The 22,180-nt window shown below is 35.6% G+C and overlaps 1 protein-coding gene across 20 annotated transcripts in view; it reads right to left on the bottom strand.

Moving 5' to 3' along the window:
- The window catches only part of SCEL (sciellin), a 152,663-nt gene extending 133,145 nt beyond the window's left edge, over positions 1-19,518 (bottom strand). For 8 of the 20 annotated variants that reach the window (XM_020973285.2, XM_020973284.2, XM_078147215.1 and 5 more), the window contains exon 1: positions 19,359-19,515. The gene's annotated coding sequence lies outside the window, so the exon portion shown is untranslated. Of the gene's footprint in view, positions 1-18,701; positions 18,760-19,358 lie in introns of all 20 variants that reach the window. The other 12 variants (XM_020973296.2, XM_078147210.1, XM_078147211.1 and 9 more) reach the window with 5 other exon arrangements.
- Between the last annotated feature and the right edge of the window lie 2,662 nt (positions 19,519-22,180).

Raw genomic sequence — 22,180 nt, 5'->3', positions numbered from 1 at the left:
TGTAAAATTTAAAACATGTCTAAGATTGTTATCAGTAATTGGGTAGTTTGTAAGAAAGATTGGAGTAGACCTGAGTATGATATGACTTTAAAAAGTAAAACCATCTAGGAACAACTAAAAAGAGTAATTATTTCATACAAATGAGGTGCAAGAAGAATCAATCAAGAGGAATTAGATAGGGGAAGAAGGCCGGTAGTTCTGGTAACCTACTTTCACCAGGAATGGGTTTAAGAGGGAACAATACATATATATCTATAAGAGTATAAACATGTTCTAAATTCAGAAGAAATAAAATGGTAAGGGGATAGCGAGGGAGGAAAGGACAAGGGAGGGATTTCTAGAGAGGAAAGAGAGGGAATAGGTTATAGGGGGCTATAGAAGGGTGTTTGGATTTATGGGAATAGGAGGATAGAGGAGAGATCCTTGGAGGGGGAAGAGGCTAAGTAATAGGAGGGCAACGTAGTGGGTAGAAGTAAAGTGGAAGAGTCTGGAGGGATAGGAAACGAAAGATATGTACAAACATAAAAGCAAAGTTTAGGAGTAGAATTTGTTAGAGAAAATATATGTCTATATATGTATATATACATATATACATATATATAGGTATATATGTGTATGTATATATATCTATATCTATATAGAAATATATCTGCACTTAATTGCAGCCTTTTGGGGATGGGGAGAGGAAAGGCAAAAAAAGAACACAGTAGAAAGTGCACAGCACAGAACAATGGAAAACTTACGAGAAAGCAAAGATGGACAGCTCTCAATACATGTGTAGTATTTATCATACAGGCTTTCTTCAAATGAAAATTATCATTACATATTTTGAATCCTCTCTTATGTTCTACTATGCACATGATATCTTTTTTTCTTTTCTTACTTTGTATTTAAGTTCCAATATTTAAGTTTATGATTTTTTTTTCTTTTACCTATTCTGTATTTGTGTTCAGGTGTTTGTCTAAAATAAAATTAAAAAAAATTTTTTAAAACTTCAATCCCAAGAGATGAGTGGCTCTTCCTGGCTAAGAACCAGAGTGGAAAGCAAGAGAGCACCTTTCCCCAGATCACACCACTTTGGAAGCACCAAAAATGTACCAATCCCCAGAAGTAGCTGTAAAAACAGCAGTGTGAAAAAAACCTGAAGCTTGAGACAGTATCCTCCCTGCCCATGCCAGGAACAGAGCCCAACATTAACATACAATTCCAAATCAAGAAATAGGGTGGGGAAATGCGCAAATAACAATAACAAAAAAAAAAAAAAACCTGGCCTTGAAAATCTACCATGATGACAAGGAAGATCAAGGCACAAACTCAGAAGAAGACAATGAAGTCAAAACAGTCATAAGCAAAGCCTCAAAGAAAAATGTGAATTAAAGACACAGCAATAATTCCTAAAAGAGCTAGAAAATTATTTTGAAAATCAAATAGGAGTAATAGAGGAAAAATTAGGTAAAGAAATGAAAGCAAAGGAAAAAAATTATGAAAATAAAACAATTAATAGTTTGGTAAAAGAGGCACAAAAATACAAAAGAAAATAACAACTTAAAAAACAGAATTGGTCAAATGGGGAAAAAAGGTACAAAAACTCACTGAAGAAAATAAGTCCTTAAAAATTAGAATTGTGCAAGTGGAAGTTGATGACTCCATGAGACATCAAGAGATAATAAAACAAAGTCAAAAAAATGAAAAGGTAGAATAAATTGTGAAGAATCTCATGTAAAAAATAACTGACCTGGAAAATAGATCAAGTAGAGATTTATTTAAGACTATTGGACTACCTGAAAGCCATGATCAATGAAAGAATCTAAACATTATATTTCAAGAAATTATAAAAAAAAGCCTCTATTTCCTAGAAACAGAGGATTAAATAAAAGTTGAAAGAATTCAACTAATCACCTCCTGAAAGACATACCAAAATTAAAACTCCCAGACATATAATAGCCAAATTCTTAAACTCCCAGATCAAATAGAAAATACTTCAAGAAGCCAGAAAGAAACCATTCAAACACTGTGGAACCATAGTCAGGATAACACAAGATTTAGCAGCTACCACATTATAGGAGTGGAGGGAGAGCTTAGAATATGATGTTCTGGAAGGCAAAATACTTGGGATTACAACTAAGAATAATCCACTCAGCAAAACTGAGTATAATCCTTTAAGAGAAAAATTGATATTTAATGAAATAAAGGACTTTCAAGTATTTCTGATGAAAAGACTAGAGCTGAATAGAAATTTAATTTTAAATACAAGACTCAAGAGAAGCATAAAAAGGTGAAAATGAAAGAGAAATCATAAGGGACTCAATAAGATCAAACTGTTTATCTTTTTATGTGGGAAGGTGATACATGTATCATCTAAGAACTTTATCATTATTAGGGCATTTAGAAGTAGTCTAAATAAAAAGAGAGTACAGGATTTAATCAATTATGTTGGGACAACATAAAAAAATGGGTAGGTGAGAAAGAGGGATGCCATGAGAGAAGAGGAAAGAAAGAGGGAGAATGGAGAAAATTATTTACAACAGATACAGAAAAGGCTTTTGACAAAATACAACACCCATTCCTGTTACTAAAAAAAAACACTAGAAAGCATAGGAAATAAATAGAGCCTTTCTTAAAATGTTAAGTAGCATCTGTCTAAAATCATCAGCAAGCATTATTGGTAGTAGGGATAAACTTGAAGCCTTCTCAATAAAATCAGGAGAAAAGCAAGGGTTTCCATTATCACCACTATCATTCAATATTATACTAGAAATGCTAGCTATGTCAATAAGCAAGGAAACAGAAATAGAAGTAATAAAAATAGGCAATGAGAAAGCAAAACTATCAGCCTTTGCAAATGATATGATGGTATGCTTAGACAACCCTACAGGATCAACTAAAAAAAAAAACTAGTTGAAACAATTAACAACTTCAGTAAAGTTGCAGGATATAAAATAAAGCCACATAAATCATCAACATTTCTATATACTACCAACAAAATTCAGCAGGAAGTGACAGAGAAATTCCATTTAAAATAACTACAGACAATATAAAATACTTGGGAGTCTACCTGCCCAAGACAAACCCAGGGATTATATGAACACAATTACAAAATACTTTTCACACAAATAAAGACATATCTAAACAAATAGAGAAATATTAATTGCTTGTGAATAGACCAAGTCAATATAATAAAAATGAAAATTCTAATTAATTTACTTTTTCAGTGTTGTACCAATCCAGCTACCAAAGAATTATTTTGTAGAGCTAGAAAAAAATAGCAACAAAATTCATCTGATAGAACAAAACATCAAGAATATCAAGGGAATCAATAAAAAAAAAAGGTTAAAGAAGGTGGCCTGGCAATTCCAGATTTCGAACTATATTACAAAGCAGTAATCACCAAAACAATCTGGTACTGGCTAAGAAATGGAAAGGTGGATCAGTAGAATAGATTAGGTATACAATACACAGAAATAAATGACTGCAGTAATCTAGTGTTTGATAAACCCCAAAATTCAGACTTTCAGGGTAAGAGCTCAGCATTTGACAAAAATTGCTGGTAAAACTGGAAAGCAGTTTGGAAGAGACAAGGCATAGAGCAACATCTCACACTGTATACGAAGATATATTCAAAAAGGATAAACAATTTAGACATAAAGGGTGATATAATTAGGGGATCATGGAAAATAGAGCTGTCAAATCTATAGATAACGAGAAGAGTTTATGACCAACTGAGAGATAGAGGGGATCATGGGAAGTAAAATGAATAATTTTGATTACATAGAATTAAAAAGCTTTTACACAAACAAAACTAATATAGTCAAAATGAGAAGGAAAATGGGAAAAGGAGAGAGGGAATTTACATCAAGTTTCTCTGAGAAAGGCCTCATTTCTCAAATATGTAGAGAATAGAGACAGATTTTAAAAATAAGAGCCACTCCTCTGTTGATAAATGGTCAATGGATATGAAAAGGCAATTTTCAGATGAAGAAATCAAAGCTATTTATAGTCACATGAAAAAATTCAAATCAAAACAATTCTGAGATACCACCTCACACCTATCACATTGGCTAACATGACAGAAAAGGAAAATGACAAATGTTAGAGGGGGTATGGAGAAATTGGGACACAAGCACTATTTATGAAGTTGTGAAGTGATCCAACCATTCTGGAAAAGAATTTGAAACTGTGCCCATGAGGCTATAAAGCTGACCCAGAAATATCACTTCTCTAGGTCTGTATCAGAAAGAGATCAAAGAAAAGGGGAAAATGACTTATTTGTACAAAAAAATTTATATAGGTCCTTTTGTGGTGTCAAAGAATTAGAGATTGAGGTGATGCTCATCCACTGAGTAATAACTGAACAAGCTGTGGTATATGGTTATGATGAAATACTATTGCGCTATAAGAAATGATGAGCAGCTTTCTGTGGTGGCAAAGAATTGGAAATTGAGGGGACGCCCATCAATTGGGGAATGGCTGAACAAGTTGTGGTATATGAATGTAATGAAATATTATTGTACTATAAGAAATGATGAGCAGGCAGACTGATGCCGAGTGAAATGAGCAGAACCAGGATAACATTGTACACAGTAACAGCTGCATTGTGTAATGACTGACTAGCTCTTCTCAGCAATGCAAGGATCTAAGACAAGTCCAAAATACTCACAATAGAAAATGGTATCCACATTCAGAGAAAGAACTATTGAGTCTGAATGCAGATGGAAGCTTACTATTTGCTCTCCTTTTCTTTTCTTGTTTTATTTCTTCTTTCTCGTGGTTCCTCCCATTAGTTCTAATTCTTCTTTACATCATGACTAATGAGAAAATATGCTTAATATGAATGTATAAGTAGAGCCTAAATCAGATTGCATGTCTTCTTGGGGGGGGGGGGAAGGAGGAGGCAAGACAATTTAAAATTTAAAATCTTATGGAAGTGAATGTTGAAAACTAAAAATAAATAATTATTTAAAAAAGAAAAATCATATTAATGAAAAAAAGAAAAAAGAAAGAAAGAAATGATAAGCAAGATGGTTTCAGAAAAACCTGGGAAGACCTTTGAATTTAAATAGAGTAAAATGAGTAGAACCAGGAGAATACTGTACACAGTAATAGCAATATTGTAAGGATGATCAATTGTGAAAGACTTAGCTGCTTTGATCAAGACAATGATTCAAGACAATTCCAAAGGACCTATGATGAAAAATGCTATCCACCTCCAGAGAGAGACTTGATGGCATCTGAATGCAGATTGAAGCAGACTTTTTCCCCCTTTATTTTTGTTTTATTTTGTTCACATTTTCTTTTGCTATATGCAAATATGTTTGGCATGACCTCTCATGTATAATCAAAATCAAAGTGCTTGTCTTTAAGGAGGGGGGAGGACAGGAGAGAGGAAAAGAATTTGGAAGACAAATTTTTTAAAAATGATTGTTAAAATTATTTTACATATAATTGAGAAGTGTTTAACAAAATAAATAAAAATTAAAAAAGAAACACCATCTGTAGCACCAACTGAATTATCACCTTTGATAAAAAGGAAAGTCTAGACCCAAGTCTACTTGGTGTGTGGTGGGGTGCATAGGATGGTTCCTGAAATGAGTTGGAAATCAGTGGTTGACATAGGTTACATAGAGATGTTCCTCAGTCATGGCAGAGAGGGACAGCAGACAGGAAGCTTCCTCCCTTGCCTCCTAATTGATACAAAAGAGTAAATATCTGGACTTTTATGGCTTCTTCAGTATGGCAATAAGCTTGCATCAGTTCATCTTTCTAAGATGTGAGGATAAAGCCGACGTGTCTATTTCCTTTTCTTTTTTTAATCAAAGTGAATAATTTAAACAGATGGTGTTGGAGCTGCTATAATCACAGACATCTTTATCCTTTATTTTTACTTTCCTTTGATTTTAGCTCTAAACAACTGATGATTTTGATTGCATGCAGAAAGGTGATTCTGAAATGACGACTACTGCACCTGGAACCAGTTGCTTCCTGTCTATTGAAGCAGACTCAAAAATTATCCTTCAATTTCATTTTTCTGATTTCATTTGATACTTGCACACATATAATATTTTCCATCTCCCTTCTTGAAGAAGATTCATGATTGACAGGCTTGAGACTCCTAGCCATTCTACAAGCCTTCAATTTCTCTTGTTTCTTTCCCTAACAATTTTCATCATCTTGTTCAGAGCCCATTTTCATGTGAAAATCATGAATCTTCAAGGAAATGGGTTTGAAGTCACTGGAGTTCTCAGTCAGAGGGTGGATGCTACTTGTCAGGGCTGTAAGAGAAGAAATTATTGTACAGGTATGCTCTGAAGTCCCTTCCACCTTAGAGATCCTGTAATTCTGGATGAATTTGTGGCTTTTATTGAGTTTTTCAATTTTTTTGTACCCCATCATCCTTTACAATGGATGATGACACATAAACTGCAGGTATCTTCATGGCGGTCCACTTGTTTATGCCCATAATAGAAATATTTCCTCTGGACCCAGGATGAAACCAACTTTACCCATGTTTATGATCACCTCTCCCTGGAGAACTTACAAATTAGCCATCCATTTAGCTTTAACTCTTCGTGTCTTCTGGTTCAATAAGTTCAAGTTATGTGGCTCAGGGTTGGTTTTTGTTTTGGTTTGGTTTTTTGTTGTTGTTTTGAGAGGGAGGAAAAATCCTGATTCTGATGTTCATTGTGTTATCTATCCCTACAACACTTCTGCCTACATCCTATGGTAATAATAATAATAATAATAATAGTAACAATAATAATGTTTTTGTTGAGTCAATATAAATGATCTTCGAGTGACTGGAGGTGAGGTGTGGGGAGCATTGCTACAGGACTGAAGACATACATATGTCTCTGTCTAAAAATAAAAAAAATAAGGCAAGGGAGTGGAGCCTATGAATTACTGGCTGATGAGCTTGGCTTGGCTTCTATATACATTATATTACTAAAAGGATAATGTGTTAACATTTATGGAAAAAAAGTGACTACTAAAATAAAAGATAGCTTTATCAAGGACAAGCCATGCTGATTTATCCCCTTTTACTCTTATGATGGGTGCAGCTAGGTGGCACAGTAGGTAGAGTACTGGGCCTGGAATCATGAAGACCCCTCTTTGTGAGTTCAAATCTAATCTCAGACACTTACTAGCTGTGGGAACCTGGGCTTAACCCTGCTTACGTCGGTTCCTCAATCTATAAAATGAGCTAGAGAAGGAAATGACAAACTGCTTCAATATTTTTGCAAAGAAAACCCCAAGTGGGGTCACAAAGAGTCAGATACAACTGAAAAACTACTAAACAACCAATACTCTTATGATGAGATAGCTAGACTGATACACCAAAGAAATGCTAGAGACATAGTATATCTAGATTTCAGAATGGTATTTGATATTTTAAAAATGAAATTTTACTGGTGTCTTTTGTCATTACATTACAATAATATACGGAAATCTCCCTCTATTCATCAACTCCCCCATGAATTTTATCTTTCCTGAACACAACATTTAAACAACAAATCCAACACAGTGAACTATCTGACAATATATAAAATATTCCCAATAAAACATTTGACAAAACCTCTGATGTTATTCTTGTGGACAAGATGAAGACGTATGATCAAAATAAAAGGGCAAAATTAATTCAGTTTAGAACTAGTCAAAAGACTGGACACTGAGAAGAGTCATTAAGGTGGCAATGTCAGCTTGGGAGGTCTCTAGTGGAATACAGCTGGGATATGTAATTTCCTCTGTCCTCCTTATTATATTTTATTGATGATTTAGGTAAAGGAATGGATAGTGTACTTAGCATTATCACATAAGCCTGAGAAGGTTAACTAACACATGGAGCAATAGATGTAGGATCAAAAATATTTCAGAATGCTAGATCAATGGGATGAATCTAATAATATGAAATGTAACACAAATAAATGCAAAATACTATAATTTTGCCTTTAAAAAGCAACTTTAGACATACTTGATGTGGAAAGAGCTAATTAACATGCAAAAAATATTGTGGAGTGAGGAGTTAGAGTACTTCAAGGTCAATAAATATAAAAGCATGACATGACAACCCCTCCTTTCTCCCCACTCCCACCCCCAGACACACAAACCACCTAATGTGATCTTAGGTTGCATTAAAAGAGAATTGCATCAAGGATAAGGAGGCAATAGTCCCACCATACTCTGTTCTGGTCAAACAATACCTAATATATGATGCTTATTTCTGGGCATCATATTTTAGGAAAGGTATTTATAAGATATAATGCATGCAGGGATGAGTGACCATGATAGTGAGGAGAAGCTATGCTGGCTGAAGGAACTAGGAGTGTTTAGCCTGGAGAAAAAAAGGCTTAAGTAGGAGATGATAGCTGTCTTCATGTATTTGAAGGGCTGTCATGTATAAGTATTAGACTTGTTTTGCTTGGCTTCAGAAAGCAAAACTCGGACCAAAAGGAAGAAATTGCAAAGAATAGATTTAGGCTCAATGTCAGGAAAACTTTCTAACAATTAGAACTACTCGGAAGTGAAATGGACTCGCTCAAGAGGTGAGGTTCCTCTTCACCAAAGATCTTCAAATGAAAATCACTTTGGGGATAAATTTTAGATTTCTTTCTTCTTCATAAACATGCTAAAATTGATGACCTCCGAGAGCACTTTTGGCTCTAAATATATTACCTTATGATCCCTTCCAACTCAGAGATTCTGCTATTATATAAGTAGGAAAAATAGCAATACAGACATTGCTCAATTTATCATGTAGTGCATCAATACTGATCATTGGACAAAGATCATACAATACTAGTTTGAACAATTAAATTAGTTTTTACAGAGGGTCTGAGAACTGTATGATTCTTTGCATCCCTGCCTTTTTTTTTTGTCATCTTACCACCATCCCTGCCTTCTTAAAAGACTATTTCACGGAATGCTATGGCCCCCAAATTAATTAATAGTTGACCAACCTTCTAGTGATAATTTTCTTCATACTTAGCTAGCTAGGAGTCAGGAGAACCTGAGTTTAAATCCTGCCTCTAATACTGTCAGACTGTGTGACCTAGGACAAATAATGACTTCTCTCAGCCTGTTTCCTCATCTTTAAAATGGGAACTCATACCAACACTTACCTCACAGGGTATTTGTAAATAAATAACATATGTAAAGTATTGCACAAACCTTAAAGTACTATATAAATGTTCATTTTTGTTGTTATTCAGCTTGCATAGTTCTTGGATAACAGATAAACATCCTCAAACATCCTCACTGGTCTGGTACTCAGAACTTTTCTAGCTTGATGGAACCTATCAGAACTTGGGCTCCTCCTGCACAGCCTCAAAACTGGGATTTGACATCAGAGTAGAATGCTTCATTTTTATTTTTGTTTTCATTTATGGAGAAAACTCTATTAGTCTGGATAATAAATTGTTATCACATAGGAATTTTGGTTTCCTAAATTCAAACAATTGTCATTTTTTATTTTAAAATTTTCAAACTAAGTATATACCTTTTTAACAGGAAATTTAGATTTTAGCTAAAAAGAAAGAAATGGCTTTGATATTCCTCAGAAGCTTAAGTAATAATAATGATAACTGGTATGTAGCATTTGAATATTTATAACACACTTAACATACATTACACTCTCTGAGCCCCAGTTTCCTCATCTGTTGTTAAATGAGGATTTGGGACTTGCAACCTGAGCCTCACAGCACTACAGGGTAGGGAATATCGTTTTTTTACAGATGAGGAAAATGAGGGCCAGAGAGGCTAGGTGACTTGCCCATGGACACATAGCTAGTTAACTGTCAGAGGCTGGAACCAAAGGACTGAAAGCCTAACAGAAACAGATGCCAACACCTATATTTTCAGTGTGACAGACTAGAGCCAAGACAGTATTAAAACTGGACCTTCCACCTTGAGAAGCCCGGAGGCCTCAGGGTGAGAGCTGAGAGGTAATATTACAACTTCACAACCAGGAATCTGTGAAGACAGAAAAAAAAATTGACCCTCCCAACTATCGTCATTCATAGACAAACCCCTCAAACAGGTAATCTCCACCCACAGCCTGTGTTATCTTACCCCCACACCCTTGTGAGCCTGTTAGAGTCTAACTTTTGTCTTTAGCTCTCTCCACTGAAACCATTCTTTAATTCCTGCCTTCTGATATAATCTCTCTTCTCAGTCCCCAATCTTTTCAGCCTTTTCAGTTGCACTTGACACTGTCAAGCACCTCCATCTTCTTGAAATTCTCTGTGATTTTGTCATCCATGGGCCAGTCCTCTTCAGTTCATAACAAGGCATTCCATTTGGGGTGACTGTGCTTGAACTCCGGGTGGGTCCTTCTCCAGGGAGAATTCTAACAAATGCTCATTGTTCTATTTGCCCAGCCTTAGTCCCTGCTCCTTTCAGTATAGTCATAAGGACACTTGGTTTCTACCTGGCCTACCTACCTGCTAAGCACCAACCTTCCTAAACTGTCTGCCTCCCTCTCCACAAAAAGTCAAGGACATAATCTTTCTAATCTCTCCTGAGGATAACTTTTCATTAGGCTTGACCATTGCAGCTTCCAACCCTCCCTGCTACCATCACTCCTTCCCCACCCCTTTGGCAACAGTATTCATTGAGTAAGAGGGAGAACTAGCCCGGCAGAAAGATACAGATCCGAGAGGAGACAAAGAAAAGGAGAGAAAAGTGGGTGTGGAGGAGAAAGTAGAGTAGTAATGGAGGCTAGAGGAAAAGATAAAAAAAGACTAGAAAGGTTAGAGAAAACATAACTTTGATTTGGGGATAGAAAGTAGGTGAGATTAGTAGAACAGAAGATCAGTTTATTAATTTTTTGTGGCACCAGAAACTACAATATCTGTAAAGGAGCTCTGTTATGGAGAAGTTAATGGAGCCAAGAAAAATTGATAATCAACAAGGAAAGCACAGATGAGAAAGCAGCTTTTAGGAGTATGGGCACTGATACTGGTGTGTTTTAACAATTTTGGACAGAATTTTACATTACCAACTAACTAAAAACTATATTTGAGCATGAAAATTAAATTACCTACTAAAAGAACAGTTCATAATATATATGTTTTGCAGCCAATGTCCCAAATGGCTAATGCTAAATTAGTTTCTTTGTCAGCTGGGAACCAAAGTGAAAAGACATGTTCTGAATGCTCGCCAAAATCCTAATTACTATTCACAACTGGCTGATGTAAACTTCAGTCAGTCAAATACCCAACTGCTGATTTCAGTTGGACATTAGCCAATGAATGAGGCTGAGATGTCTGTCTTTGTGAAGAAGAATGTATGTGCCCAAGCTTGGTAGAAACAGATCAGCAAGGCCAAACAAATATAATTTCTGATGATTGTGAGGAAGAACAGAGCTAAATACTTGAAACATTTTTAGAATGGATGACACTTTTTTTTGGGGGGAGGGGGTTCCAGACCTGTGATATTATCAGCAATTCCTCTCCACTTATAGTCTTAGAGAATTGCCCGGGGGCTTTGAGAAGTTAAGTACTCTGCCAGTAGTCCTACAGTTAGTATCATCAGAGGCAGTTCTTGAACCTCCACCATTTAACTCAAAGACTAGCCCTCTATCTACTATTTCTCATGGGTTTTGATGGCATCCTTGTGTGTCATGGTGATAGGATAACAAAATGAATCTATGATTACTTGAAATGTGTCACATAAATGCAAAAAGCATGGGAAATAAGCAAGAGAAACTAGAAGACAGTAGTTTAGGATTGTATTTATATACATCCTAATAGTAATATATTAGGATATTATATTGTATATATGTATAATATGTATATATTACACACATATATATATATATGTGTATAATATGTATATATTACACACATATATATATATGTATAATATGTTATACATCCTAATAATCCTATGTATACATACATATGGAATAAAAGAGAGTCAATGGAGGGACATCCGCACTTAGAATGTCAATATAAATGGCTAAAGGTTGTTCAAGACTAATGATCCCAAGAAGGGAAAAAGTAGTGGGGATAGGAAAGGTGTTGTTGCCTTTTTTGATAAGAGCAATATCCTAGTTTATAAGATAAGCTAGTTTTCCTTAAAAGCTATTGATTCAGGGAACTAAAGACTTGACATAATTTTCCGATGTGTAAATACAAAAAACAAGGCATGAGGAATAATCTAGCTCCTCCTTCTGGCTTCTGGTTTATAAAGTAGATGATTCAATGCTGCATTCTCACTGAATATTCTCTCCCTGCCAGGGATTAAGTAAACTTTCTGTTGACTGTCAGATGGTCTATGCATGTCTCCTTTTGTTCCGTTCTCATATCTGCAGTATCATACTGGTGTGAATCAGGTCTTCCATAAATTTGTTTTACCTTATCGCCATCATCAATATCAACAAATATTCAGAGTGCCTTCTATAAGTAAGGTACTGGGTTAAATACATGCTTAAAAGACCAAGAATCTCAGGGCCAAAAAGTAGGATGTGTCTGTTTTTAAATGAAAGGTATAAAGGACAATTATGCCATTTATGGAAAGGGATCTCCAAATAAAAAAGAAAGTTAATTGAATAAGACTTTCTTTGGCAAACTTGGCAAAGCATCTTAAGGTCAGGGTAGAGCGGCTAGAAAGAGACTTGGGCATACTTTTAATAACTCCTTTCACTTGTGATTCTATGGAAAAGATGAATTGTGAACACAGATGATTAGTTCAAGGCTCTTATATAAAGGCAAAAGGAAATGTCAGAAAAATCATATTATTATGATTTTTACTTCCTCTAATTCTGGAACAGATTTGTAGTGTTGAAATATATAAAAAGGACAACTAAAGATAAAAACAAAAAATGTAAAAAGAACAAAGAAATATATGCTGAGAGCAGCACTGTCGTCACTTCATATTCATCTTTTCCTCTTCCCTCTTCTTCATCTTCCTCCATCCCACAACCAACAAATTTTCAGGTCTTTTTCCATCTGACCACAATATCTCTTGAATCCTTCACCATCCCTCCACTCACATGTATATCCTCCATGCTATCTTAGACCCTAAAGGCCTTACCTAGCATAACATTAGAGCATTAAAAGGGCAAGCATGCTAATTTTTAACAAAGAAAAAAAAGGGACAGCCTTACTCATTACTAATAAGCTTAACATCTGTCCTTGTCATGATCGTTGAAGACAGGTCAGGTAGCACCTTTTCCATAAAGCCTATTCTACTCCTGTTATGAAAGTGTTCTCTCTTACTTCAAATTTTTCTAAAACACTTCTCTCAGTCCTTGTTCTATGGAACTCTTTTTTGACATTTTTTTCTCCCCTGGCTTCCATGACATTGCATTCTCTTGGTTCTCCTTCTTCCTATCTGCCACCTCCTATCCAGTCTGTGTTGCTGGATCACCATGCTTCTCCCATTCATTAAGTGTGGTTGTCCCCTAAAGTCTCTATTTGCGTTATTTTCTCATGCTTTCTTTCTTAGTGATCTCATCAACTTCCATACATTAAATTGTCTTCTCTATAGTTCTGAATTCTACTGATTCAGTCCTAATCTTACTCCTAAACTTGGATAACCAACTCCCTCTAGATATCTCAACTTGGATGACCCTTAAGTATATAAAATCTACCACGTCTGATCTTTTCCCCAATTCCATACCTTCTCCACACTTTCCAATTTATGCTGAGGACACCACCATTCCTCTAGCCACACAAGTTTGCGACTTTAGAGTGTTCTTCCATTCTTCATCTTCCTAACCCTCCACGTTCAGCCAGGTGCCAAGACTTGTCAGTTAGACAACATTTCTCACATCCCCATCTCTCCACTTGCATAGCCAATTGCTTGTTCAGGATCTTATCACCTCTCTCCTGGGCTATGTAAAAAAAAAAAGCCTTCTAATTGGTTTCCCTTGTTCTAATTTCACCCCTCTATAATTTCTGTCCCCCACACAACTACCAAATTGATATTCCTAAAACATAGATATATTCATGACACTCTCCCTACTCAAAAAAACTTCAGTGGCTCCCTATTATCTCTAGGATCAAATTTAAAAATCCTCAACCTTAATTGAAGGCCTTCCAACTGTCTTTTCAGTCCTATTTCATGTTACTGTCCTTCATGCACTCTTCATTCCAGTAAAACTAATCTGCAAACTAATCTTCCTATACACGATTCCATCTCTTCCCTCCATGTCTTTGTACAAGGAATCCCCCATGTCTGGTATATATTCCCTTCTCTTAGAATCCTTACTTTCCTTAGAAATATGTAGCTCAAATACCACTTCCTGTGGGAGACATTTCCTGATTCCCCCCTCATCCCTCAACCTTATTGTTAGGGTCCTTTCCCACTTGAAATGACCTTATTTATACTTGGTATTTATTTATCTGTGTATTGGTTGTATTCTTGCAATCTAATGGAAGCTCCCTGAAGTAAGTGGGTGTCTTGTCATTTAACAAAAGCCCCTCTACACTTGCTGTTCAGTTGTTTCTGTCCTATACAACTTTGTGACCCCATTTGGGTTTTTCTTGGCAGAGACACTGGAGTGGTTTGCCATTTCCTTGTCCATCTTACTTCACATATGAAGAAACTGAGGCAAACAGGATTAAGTGACTTTCCCAGGGTCACACAACTAGTAAGTATCTGAAACCAGATTTGAACTCAGGAAGATGAGTCTTCCTGACTCCAGGACCAGCACTCTCTCCACTGTACCACCTCTACATATGAGGCACTTAATAAATGTTAAGTTAAACTGAGCTAGCCTCGCCTTTGCTCTCATCTCTATCATGTTTCATTCTTGCTCTATGTGTCAGATCCCTTCTTTTTCTCCCAAAAGAAAACAAGATATTTGAAGATGGACTCTGTAGTAGAAACAACATTCTATGGCCTTCTCCCACATAGGCTAAGCTAACTTTTTTCTTAAAAGTTATTGAAACCATACTGAAAGCTTATCTAGCTCAAGAATGGGTAAGGGAAGGGGGGAAAAACAAACAACATTTATTAAGTACCTACTGTGTGTCAGGCACTGTGCTTTATAAATATAAATAATAGATATAACATATTATGATATAGATTATTTTATGTTGTGTATTATAATTTATAATATTATTTTATAAATATGTTCTGATTGAGTGATAATAATAATTAGCATTTAAATAGTATCTTCTATGTGCCAGGTACTATGCTAAGCACATTAAAAATATTATTTCAATAATAATAATAGCCAGCATTTATCTAACACATACTATGTACCAGGTATTCTGATAAGCACTTTTTGCAAATATTATATCATTTGATTCTTACAACAACCGTAGGAGGAAGAGCTATTATCAACCCTCTTTTACAGGTGAGGAAACTGAGGCAGTCAAGTGACCTTCCCAAGATGACACAGCTAACAAATATCTGAGGTGACCTTTGAGCTCAGATCTTTCTGACTCCAACCCAGATCATTTGATTCTAATAATAACCCTACAAAACAGGGACTGTTATTATCTCTATTTTACGGATGAGGAAATTGAGACAGATAGAGTATTAATTATTTGCCCTGGGCAACATAGCTACTAGATGTCTGAGCTCAAATTTGAACTCATGTCTTTCTGACTCCAGGCTCAGCACTCTATCTACTGGACTTCTTAGGTGGCAGAAGAGAATGAAGGCCATTGCTATAGCTCCTTAATGGCCAACATACAAACATCCAGGGCATAAGAAGTCACCTGGATTATCCCTAGGGTTTCCAATTGACAGACCAATACAGGTACCTGGAATCTCTATCCACTTGACTCTATGCCATATCCTCACTGAATATTCCCTGCTACTACTACCTCTCAGACATTCTAAGAGTGTTCCATTTATTCCAGTCTCAAACTTTAGCTACCAGACAGGCCTGAATCAGGCCATATCTTTGTTTTTTCTTTATCCTATATTTATGAGTACCTTTTAAGTAGTAGATACAATAAATGTTTTTTTTAATTTGTTTAATTGAATCTATGGAAGATAAGAATAAAACATTACTTACTCACTCAGCTACCTCATAGAAAATACTGTAAATAATCTAGGAAATAATGTAAATAATCACCAGGGCTCTATGAAAAGTAAATGGTCTGGACCAATTAAATTTCCTTCTAACAATAAGCCCCATAAGACTTGTTGAATAATTTTAAATGTACATTCAAAGGAAATAATTTTCAAAACTCATCAATCTGTAAAACAGCCCATTTTAATATCTTATTTCCTCAAATAACAGTAATTTATATAGTGCTTTGGCTTTTAGAAAGCAGTTCCTCACAATAACCCTGTGAGTTTGGTACTACAAACATTATTCTCCCCATTTCACAGGTAAGGAAATGGAAGTCCAGAAGCAATCTACTTGACAAAGATTACGTGGTGAGGAGGGACTCAAAACTAGATCTGTTAACAAATAACCAGGTCAAGAGGAATCATCTGGCTTATCCATCAGGTTTCTGACCACCTGAAAGTCTAATGCATTTCTCAGCTGCTCAAAATCTTTTGAAACTCACCCAACCTGCTCCAAGAAAAGAGGCTGAGCCCAAAGTGCCCTTTACAAGTTAGTTCCCCACCTTTCTTTAGGAACTCATGATCACCCCACCCCACCACCATCACCCAGCTTTGGTATGAATAGAATTTTGCTTTTTAAGATTAACAGCTAGACTCATTTAACAGAAGATAAAGCTTTTATGTTCAGCAACACAATGAAGTATCATTTCCTCAATACTGTCTCAAAGAGATTTAAAATGAAAATGATTCTTTTATTGACCTCAAGAAGTTTAAATCCAGGCACACTTAAAGTATTATCTGGAGTCACCTTATCATGGGATCTAGAGGAACAAAGGATGATAGCAATTACCTCATCTAGTCCTTTCATTTTATAGATAAAAATCTCAGTGAAGATAGGATTCTCAGGCCTAGTAGTCAGTAACACATATTTCACATAATGGATATTCACCAAACATACCTTCCAACTTAATGGTGGTATTTACATAGATGTATACATATGTACAATACACATATACACATGTTCTTTATAAGGCTGGTTAGCAAACAACAACAACAACAAGAAAATCTAATAACAGTACCTCAGCTCTACCCTGAGGAGCTAATTAACTTCTCATAAGTCCAAAATCCAGCATGACATTTGGGCTTTTACAATTCAACTATAAAGTGACAAGACCCAATCTACAAGTCACACTTTAAAAGTTAATTTCATTACTTTATACGCTTGCTCCATATATTACAGTAACACGTTAAGATAACTCAGGCTAAGGAATTTCCAATGTCCACATGATTTATAATTCTTTTCCAGTGGTGGAATTTTGTTTATTTAGAATTATAGAATCAGAGAATGTTAGATGAGACTTTAATGCTAGAATAAGACTTTAAAAGGAGACTATCCAAATCCCTCATTTTATGTATGAGAAAGTTAAAGGTAATGATTTGTCAAGGCCACACTAAGGAGGAAGCTATGGGCAGAAGTGGAACCAGCACCCAGGTCTCCTGACTTCAGAACAATGTGTCTCTCACTATGTTGCATTTTTGTTACTAGACATTTTTATTCACCATGAGCAATTAACACTGAGAAAGTCATGAGTCTAGACCAAAAGGAATCAAATTGTTATGAGGAAAAAAAAAGACTAAGGAATCAGGAAACCTGGATCCTCGTTCCAGCTGTGCCACTAATTCATGTATGATTTGGGCAAATCATTTTACCTCCCTACTCCTTACACTGTCATCTATAAAATGAGAAGGCTGGATAAGAGCATGTCTAAGATCCCTTTCACCTCTAACATTTTATTATTCTATGATTTAGCTTGCATAAATAATGTAAGAATTCAATCAAAATGGAAAAGCAGCCCAAAACCTGGGTAATTTTTCTATATAATGAAAAGATCCAGATGCTTGGAAACATCTAGATGTTTTTACTGACTTGTTATGCTTTTAGCTAAATGTTTTTTGTAACTCCTAAAAATGGAGTTCAAAGAAAATCTCACTGAGTAACATTTAGATTTTTTTTAAATACTTGAAGGATATAGATATATATATATATATATATATATATATATATATACACATACACACATATATATGTTACATATAAAATATAGTAAAAATCAACCTAAAAATGCCATGCCTGCAGGATAGACCACAAATATGGAAGAAAAAAATATAATTTTGTTTTTTACACCTTCAAAGTAAAAAAACCAAACAAATAAACAAATTTTAAAAAACCCCACTTTACTGTAAAATTCCAACCATAAAAGTCTATCTCTTAACTTTGGGGCTATTGCAAATGTTTAAAATGCTTTCATTCATTCAAGGACAAGTTATTAAATTCTTTAATAAAACATTGTGATTTGAGCATATCTGTCTGGAGATCTTCTCCATGGACTCCAGTAAACACCACAAAATCTCTGTCTCTGGTGGTTTTAAGTAAGCATACACTGTGGCTCCAGGACATCCCCCTTGAAGAATACTTTCCTGCTAGCCAAACACACCAGGATACTCTGGGCCTAATTCCTACAATGCTACGTCAAAATGTTAATGATGGACAAAACCAGGCAGAAGGAAGGAAAATAAGCTAACTACCAAATTAAAAAAAAATACTGTTAAAAAATAATTTGCCTATTCATATCAAAGAGCTTCTAAAACTGGTTTTTCAGGCCTTGGGTGGGGATATTTCTGTCCTGAAACAAGAAACAGAAGTTGGATAATGCCCCCCCCAAATTAATCACCTGCTAGGTTAGAACTCCAGATTTTATGTGAGGCAGTTGGCAATCCATGCAGAAAAATCTGGAGGAAAATGAAAGAAAAAAATCTTTAAGCCACCCCATCCTCACCCTTTGGTCTAGCCTGGAAGAGAGACTAGTGGTGTACTTTTTGTTTGTTTGTTTTTGGCATCTGTCTATGATATCTGGATAAGCATCAAATTGCTTAGATCAAGAATAACAAGGCTACCAGTAACTGAACAATACTTGTTTAAATAATTTTACTGAAGTTATCATCTACCAAAACAGAGATTGTTGTTTAATTATTAAGTATGCAGAGTTGAGAAATGAGCTAGTGAGAGCTAGTCTAGCCCTTCCTTTTAAAAGATGTGATCCGTAGTTGGTCAGGATTCCCCAGATGAAATCTCTCACAATAAAAACTGAATAAACTATTTGTCATGATACCTAACAACATATAAAGGTGCAAAGAAACTAGACACAGTATGATCTAAAAAACCACAGGAACTACCAATGGGAAAGAGCTACTCTGTAAAGGCTGGCTGAACAAATCAGTCAAAACTTAAGTGAAAGGAAAAGTTCACGAGTAAGAGCTCCAGTTGGAGAGAAGGCTAACTGATGCAAGAAATCTATCTCATTTATTTGCACTGGTAGAATTCACCTTACCTCCCTTTAGCAGAGAGCCAGGGCTTCGTAAGTAGATGGTTGGAGTGGTTCCCCAACCCGAAACTGAGGTGTAGCTAAAGATGACTGGAGGTGGAATCAACCTCTATCTGACTGTTTTAATGAATAGTTTGGAGGCTTCTCCCTCAATGGCTGAGTCACTCAGGGAGGAGGAGGTGAGTAGTGTGAAATAGGGTGCCACCTAGAACAAATAGCAATTCAATTAAAAGCACCAGAGTCACTGAAACTTCTGTCCCAGGTGAATTCTTTATGCAATTTATGGCCTTATTGTGCCAAAAATTATACCTATCAACACATTTTGTTGATGCCAAGGAAATAGTGCAACTGTTCCTCTATGTAACTGGGAGAGTATCCAACCATTACTTTAAAAAAAAAAAAAGCTGAGTTTGGAAAGGCTGTCCATCTTGAAAGGTGATGCATAAGTATAAGAAGGAATCTAGGCACCCTGAAGGAAAAGTGCTCCTTCAGGAGAGAAAAGTCCTAAGTGTACATGTATTAAGAGGGACAGTTCAGAGATATGTTATGCAAATATTGACATATGGAACATTTTGTTATATGGTATGAGGCACAAAGATACCACCTGAACAAAACTTGTTTCCCTGGATAGAAGGATTGGGGGAGGGGGGAGGGAAGAAAATATGAGAATTTTAAATCTCCTACCATTGTTCCTATGAATAAAGAATGCAATGAAGCAAATTATTTCAGGGTTTTTTTTTCATGTTTGAAGGAAGTAAAATATTTCAATATTCTTTTTTCAGAATATCCTCTTATTAGAGGATAAGAAACAAGGCAGTATGACTAGCCTCTTGGGTGGAACCTACCATAAAATATTTGCAAATGAACATATTTTATAATAGCAATCATTTTCTGTCATTCAAGAAGCTTTCCAGATGTTCATCTTTAATAAAAGAAGTCAGTTCTTTAGAGTTTCTGAAACATAAAACCAACGAATTTTAGAGATAGAAGGGACTTTTGAGATCATTTAGCCATCTTTCTTCATCTGTTACAGAATTAACCAAGTTCTACCAGTTATACAGGTCTGCTACACAGTACAATTCAACTAAGACTTCATCAATGATTATAATAATAAGCAGGAAGGTTTAACATTGTAGAACATAGTCATTAACAATATTCAACCAGTATTAGGGGAGCCACCACACCTGTTCTTCTAGCTGGGGAATAAAAGGTATTTTTATGCAATAAAGCAAAAAAAGTCCATAGAATTCTGTTATTCAGTGTTTCTGTCACCTGATATATGTGAAGCATTTTACAAACATATTCACTAGTCATTTCTCACAACAATGCCATGATGTTGATAGGTCAGTAACATTGCAGAGGAAAAAACTGAAAAAGATGTGACACCCCAAATTAGAAAGGAGGTTAGTAGGAAGGCATAGGATTAGAATTTACCAATCTGAATGCTACTGAAATTTGCGTTACTTTATAGAGAGAAGAAGAAACTGAAACTAGAGGAGTCTTGGGGCAAACTTTATCCGTCATAAAAACATTTTCTTATATATGTGATAGATTATGTGCATTATGTAGAGCTAGTGAGGCCCTGTGGACAGAGGAGACAAGGAAAAATTTTGTTCAGGTGGAGACTCTAGAACAATCTTGAAGAAAACCAGAGGGGTGCCCTGCACCAACAAAATAAAACAAAATTTTTTAAAAACCCTGATTTTTTTTTGAATGCTCAAAAATGTTTCAAGGCCACTGTACCAAATTATAGATCTGCAAGGTTGGAGGAAGCTCCTTGATGTATATGTGAAAACATTAATACCAGAGGAAAAAGAGTTCACCTTGCAAGGTGAATATATATAATACACATTATGGTTTTAGTGACTCTAGAGTCTAATATGTGCATAGAATTGGCAATTGTCTTATAGATATTTCACCAACCAGCATTCCCATCTTCTATCTCTTTGTTTTCTCTCTCTAAGCCCCAAATCTAAGAAAACAAATGTCATTTCCAAATACATAACCCAAATTGGTATAGCCTATTACTGAAGAGAATGTTAAAAAATATTGGGTTACATAAAATTAAAGGACCAGGTTAGGGAAGCCTGATCAGTCCACGATTAAGTAGGTAGAATATTCTTGCTTTGACTTCACTCAGGTCTTAAGACCTGAAGTCTTCTAAGTGATGCCTAACTCAAATAGAATCAGATCCCTGCAGCCATATATTGACTTAGAAAACCTGAAATTAATATTATCTACATTGTATTATATTTTTATTACATTTCCCAATTGCATTTTAATCTGGTTCTGGCTGAACCTGGGAGATTTTGCAGGCCCTTCTTCCAGTGGGCCATGAGCTCTGCTCTTCATGCTCAGAGGGACCTTCCTCTGTCTCTATTCTGAGAATTGAACAGTATAAAGGGATTATTTGAGTGTATCATCTTTAGAATGTTTTTTGGAATCTCTCTTTCTGTCTTTCTGTGTCTCTCTATCTCTGTGTCTGTCTGTCTGTCACTCTCACTCTCTTTTTCAGGTGGGAAAAAAGGATAGATCTGTGATTTCATCAATAAATCTAACAAAACAGATCAGTACCTTCTCTGTTATTTATAATCTTAGAGAGTTGCCCTGGATTAGGTGACTGTCCTAAAATCATATAGCCAGTATGTATAGAAGGGATGAACACTGAACCCAGGTGCTCCTAAGTTCAAAGCCAGCTATCTATACACTACACCATGTTGCATCTGAAAAGGACTCTCATAAGGAAGTAAGTGATAGATTAGAGCTGGAAAGGATTGTAAAAGTAATCTAGCCAATCTTTCTCTCTTCCAATTTTACAAGTAAGGAAA

Source organism: Phascolarctos cinereus, unplaced genomic scaffold (assembly GCF_003287225.1).
Source record: "Phascolarctos cinereus isolate Bilbo 61053 unplaced genomic scaffold, phaCin_HiC Scaffold_7;HRSCAF=346, whole genome shotgun sequence".
Classification (NCBI taxonomy): domain Eukaryota; kingdom Metazoa; phylum Chordata; class Mammalia; order Diprotodontia; family Phascolarctidae; genus Phascolarctos; species Phascolarctos cinereus.
This window is presented reverse-complemented; position numbering and strand designations above follow the sequence as displayed.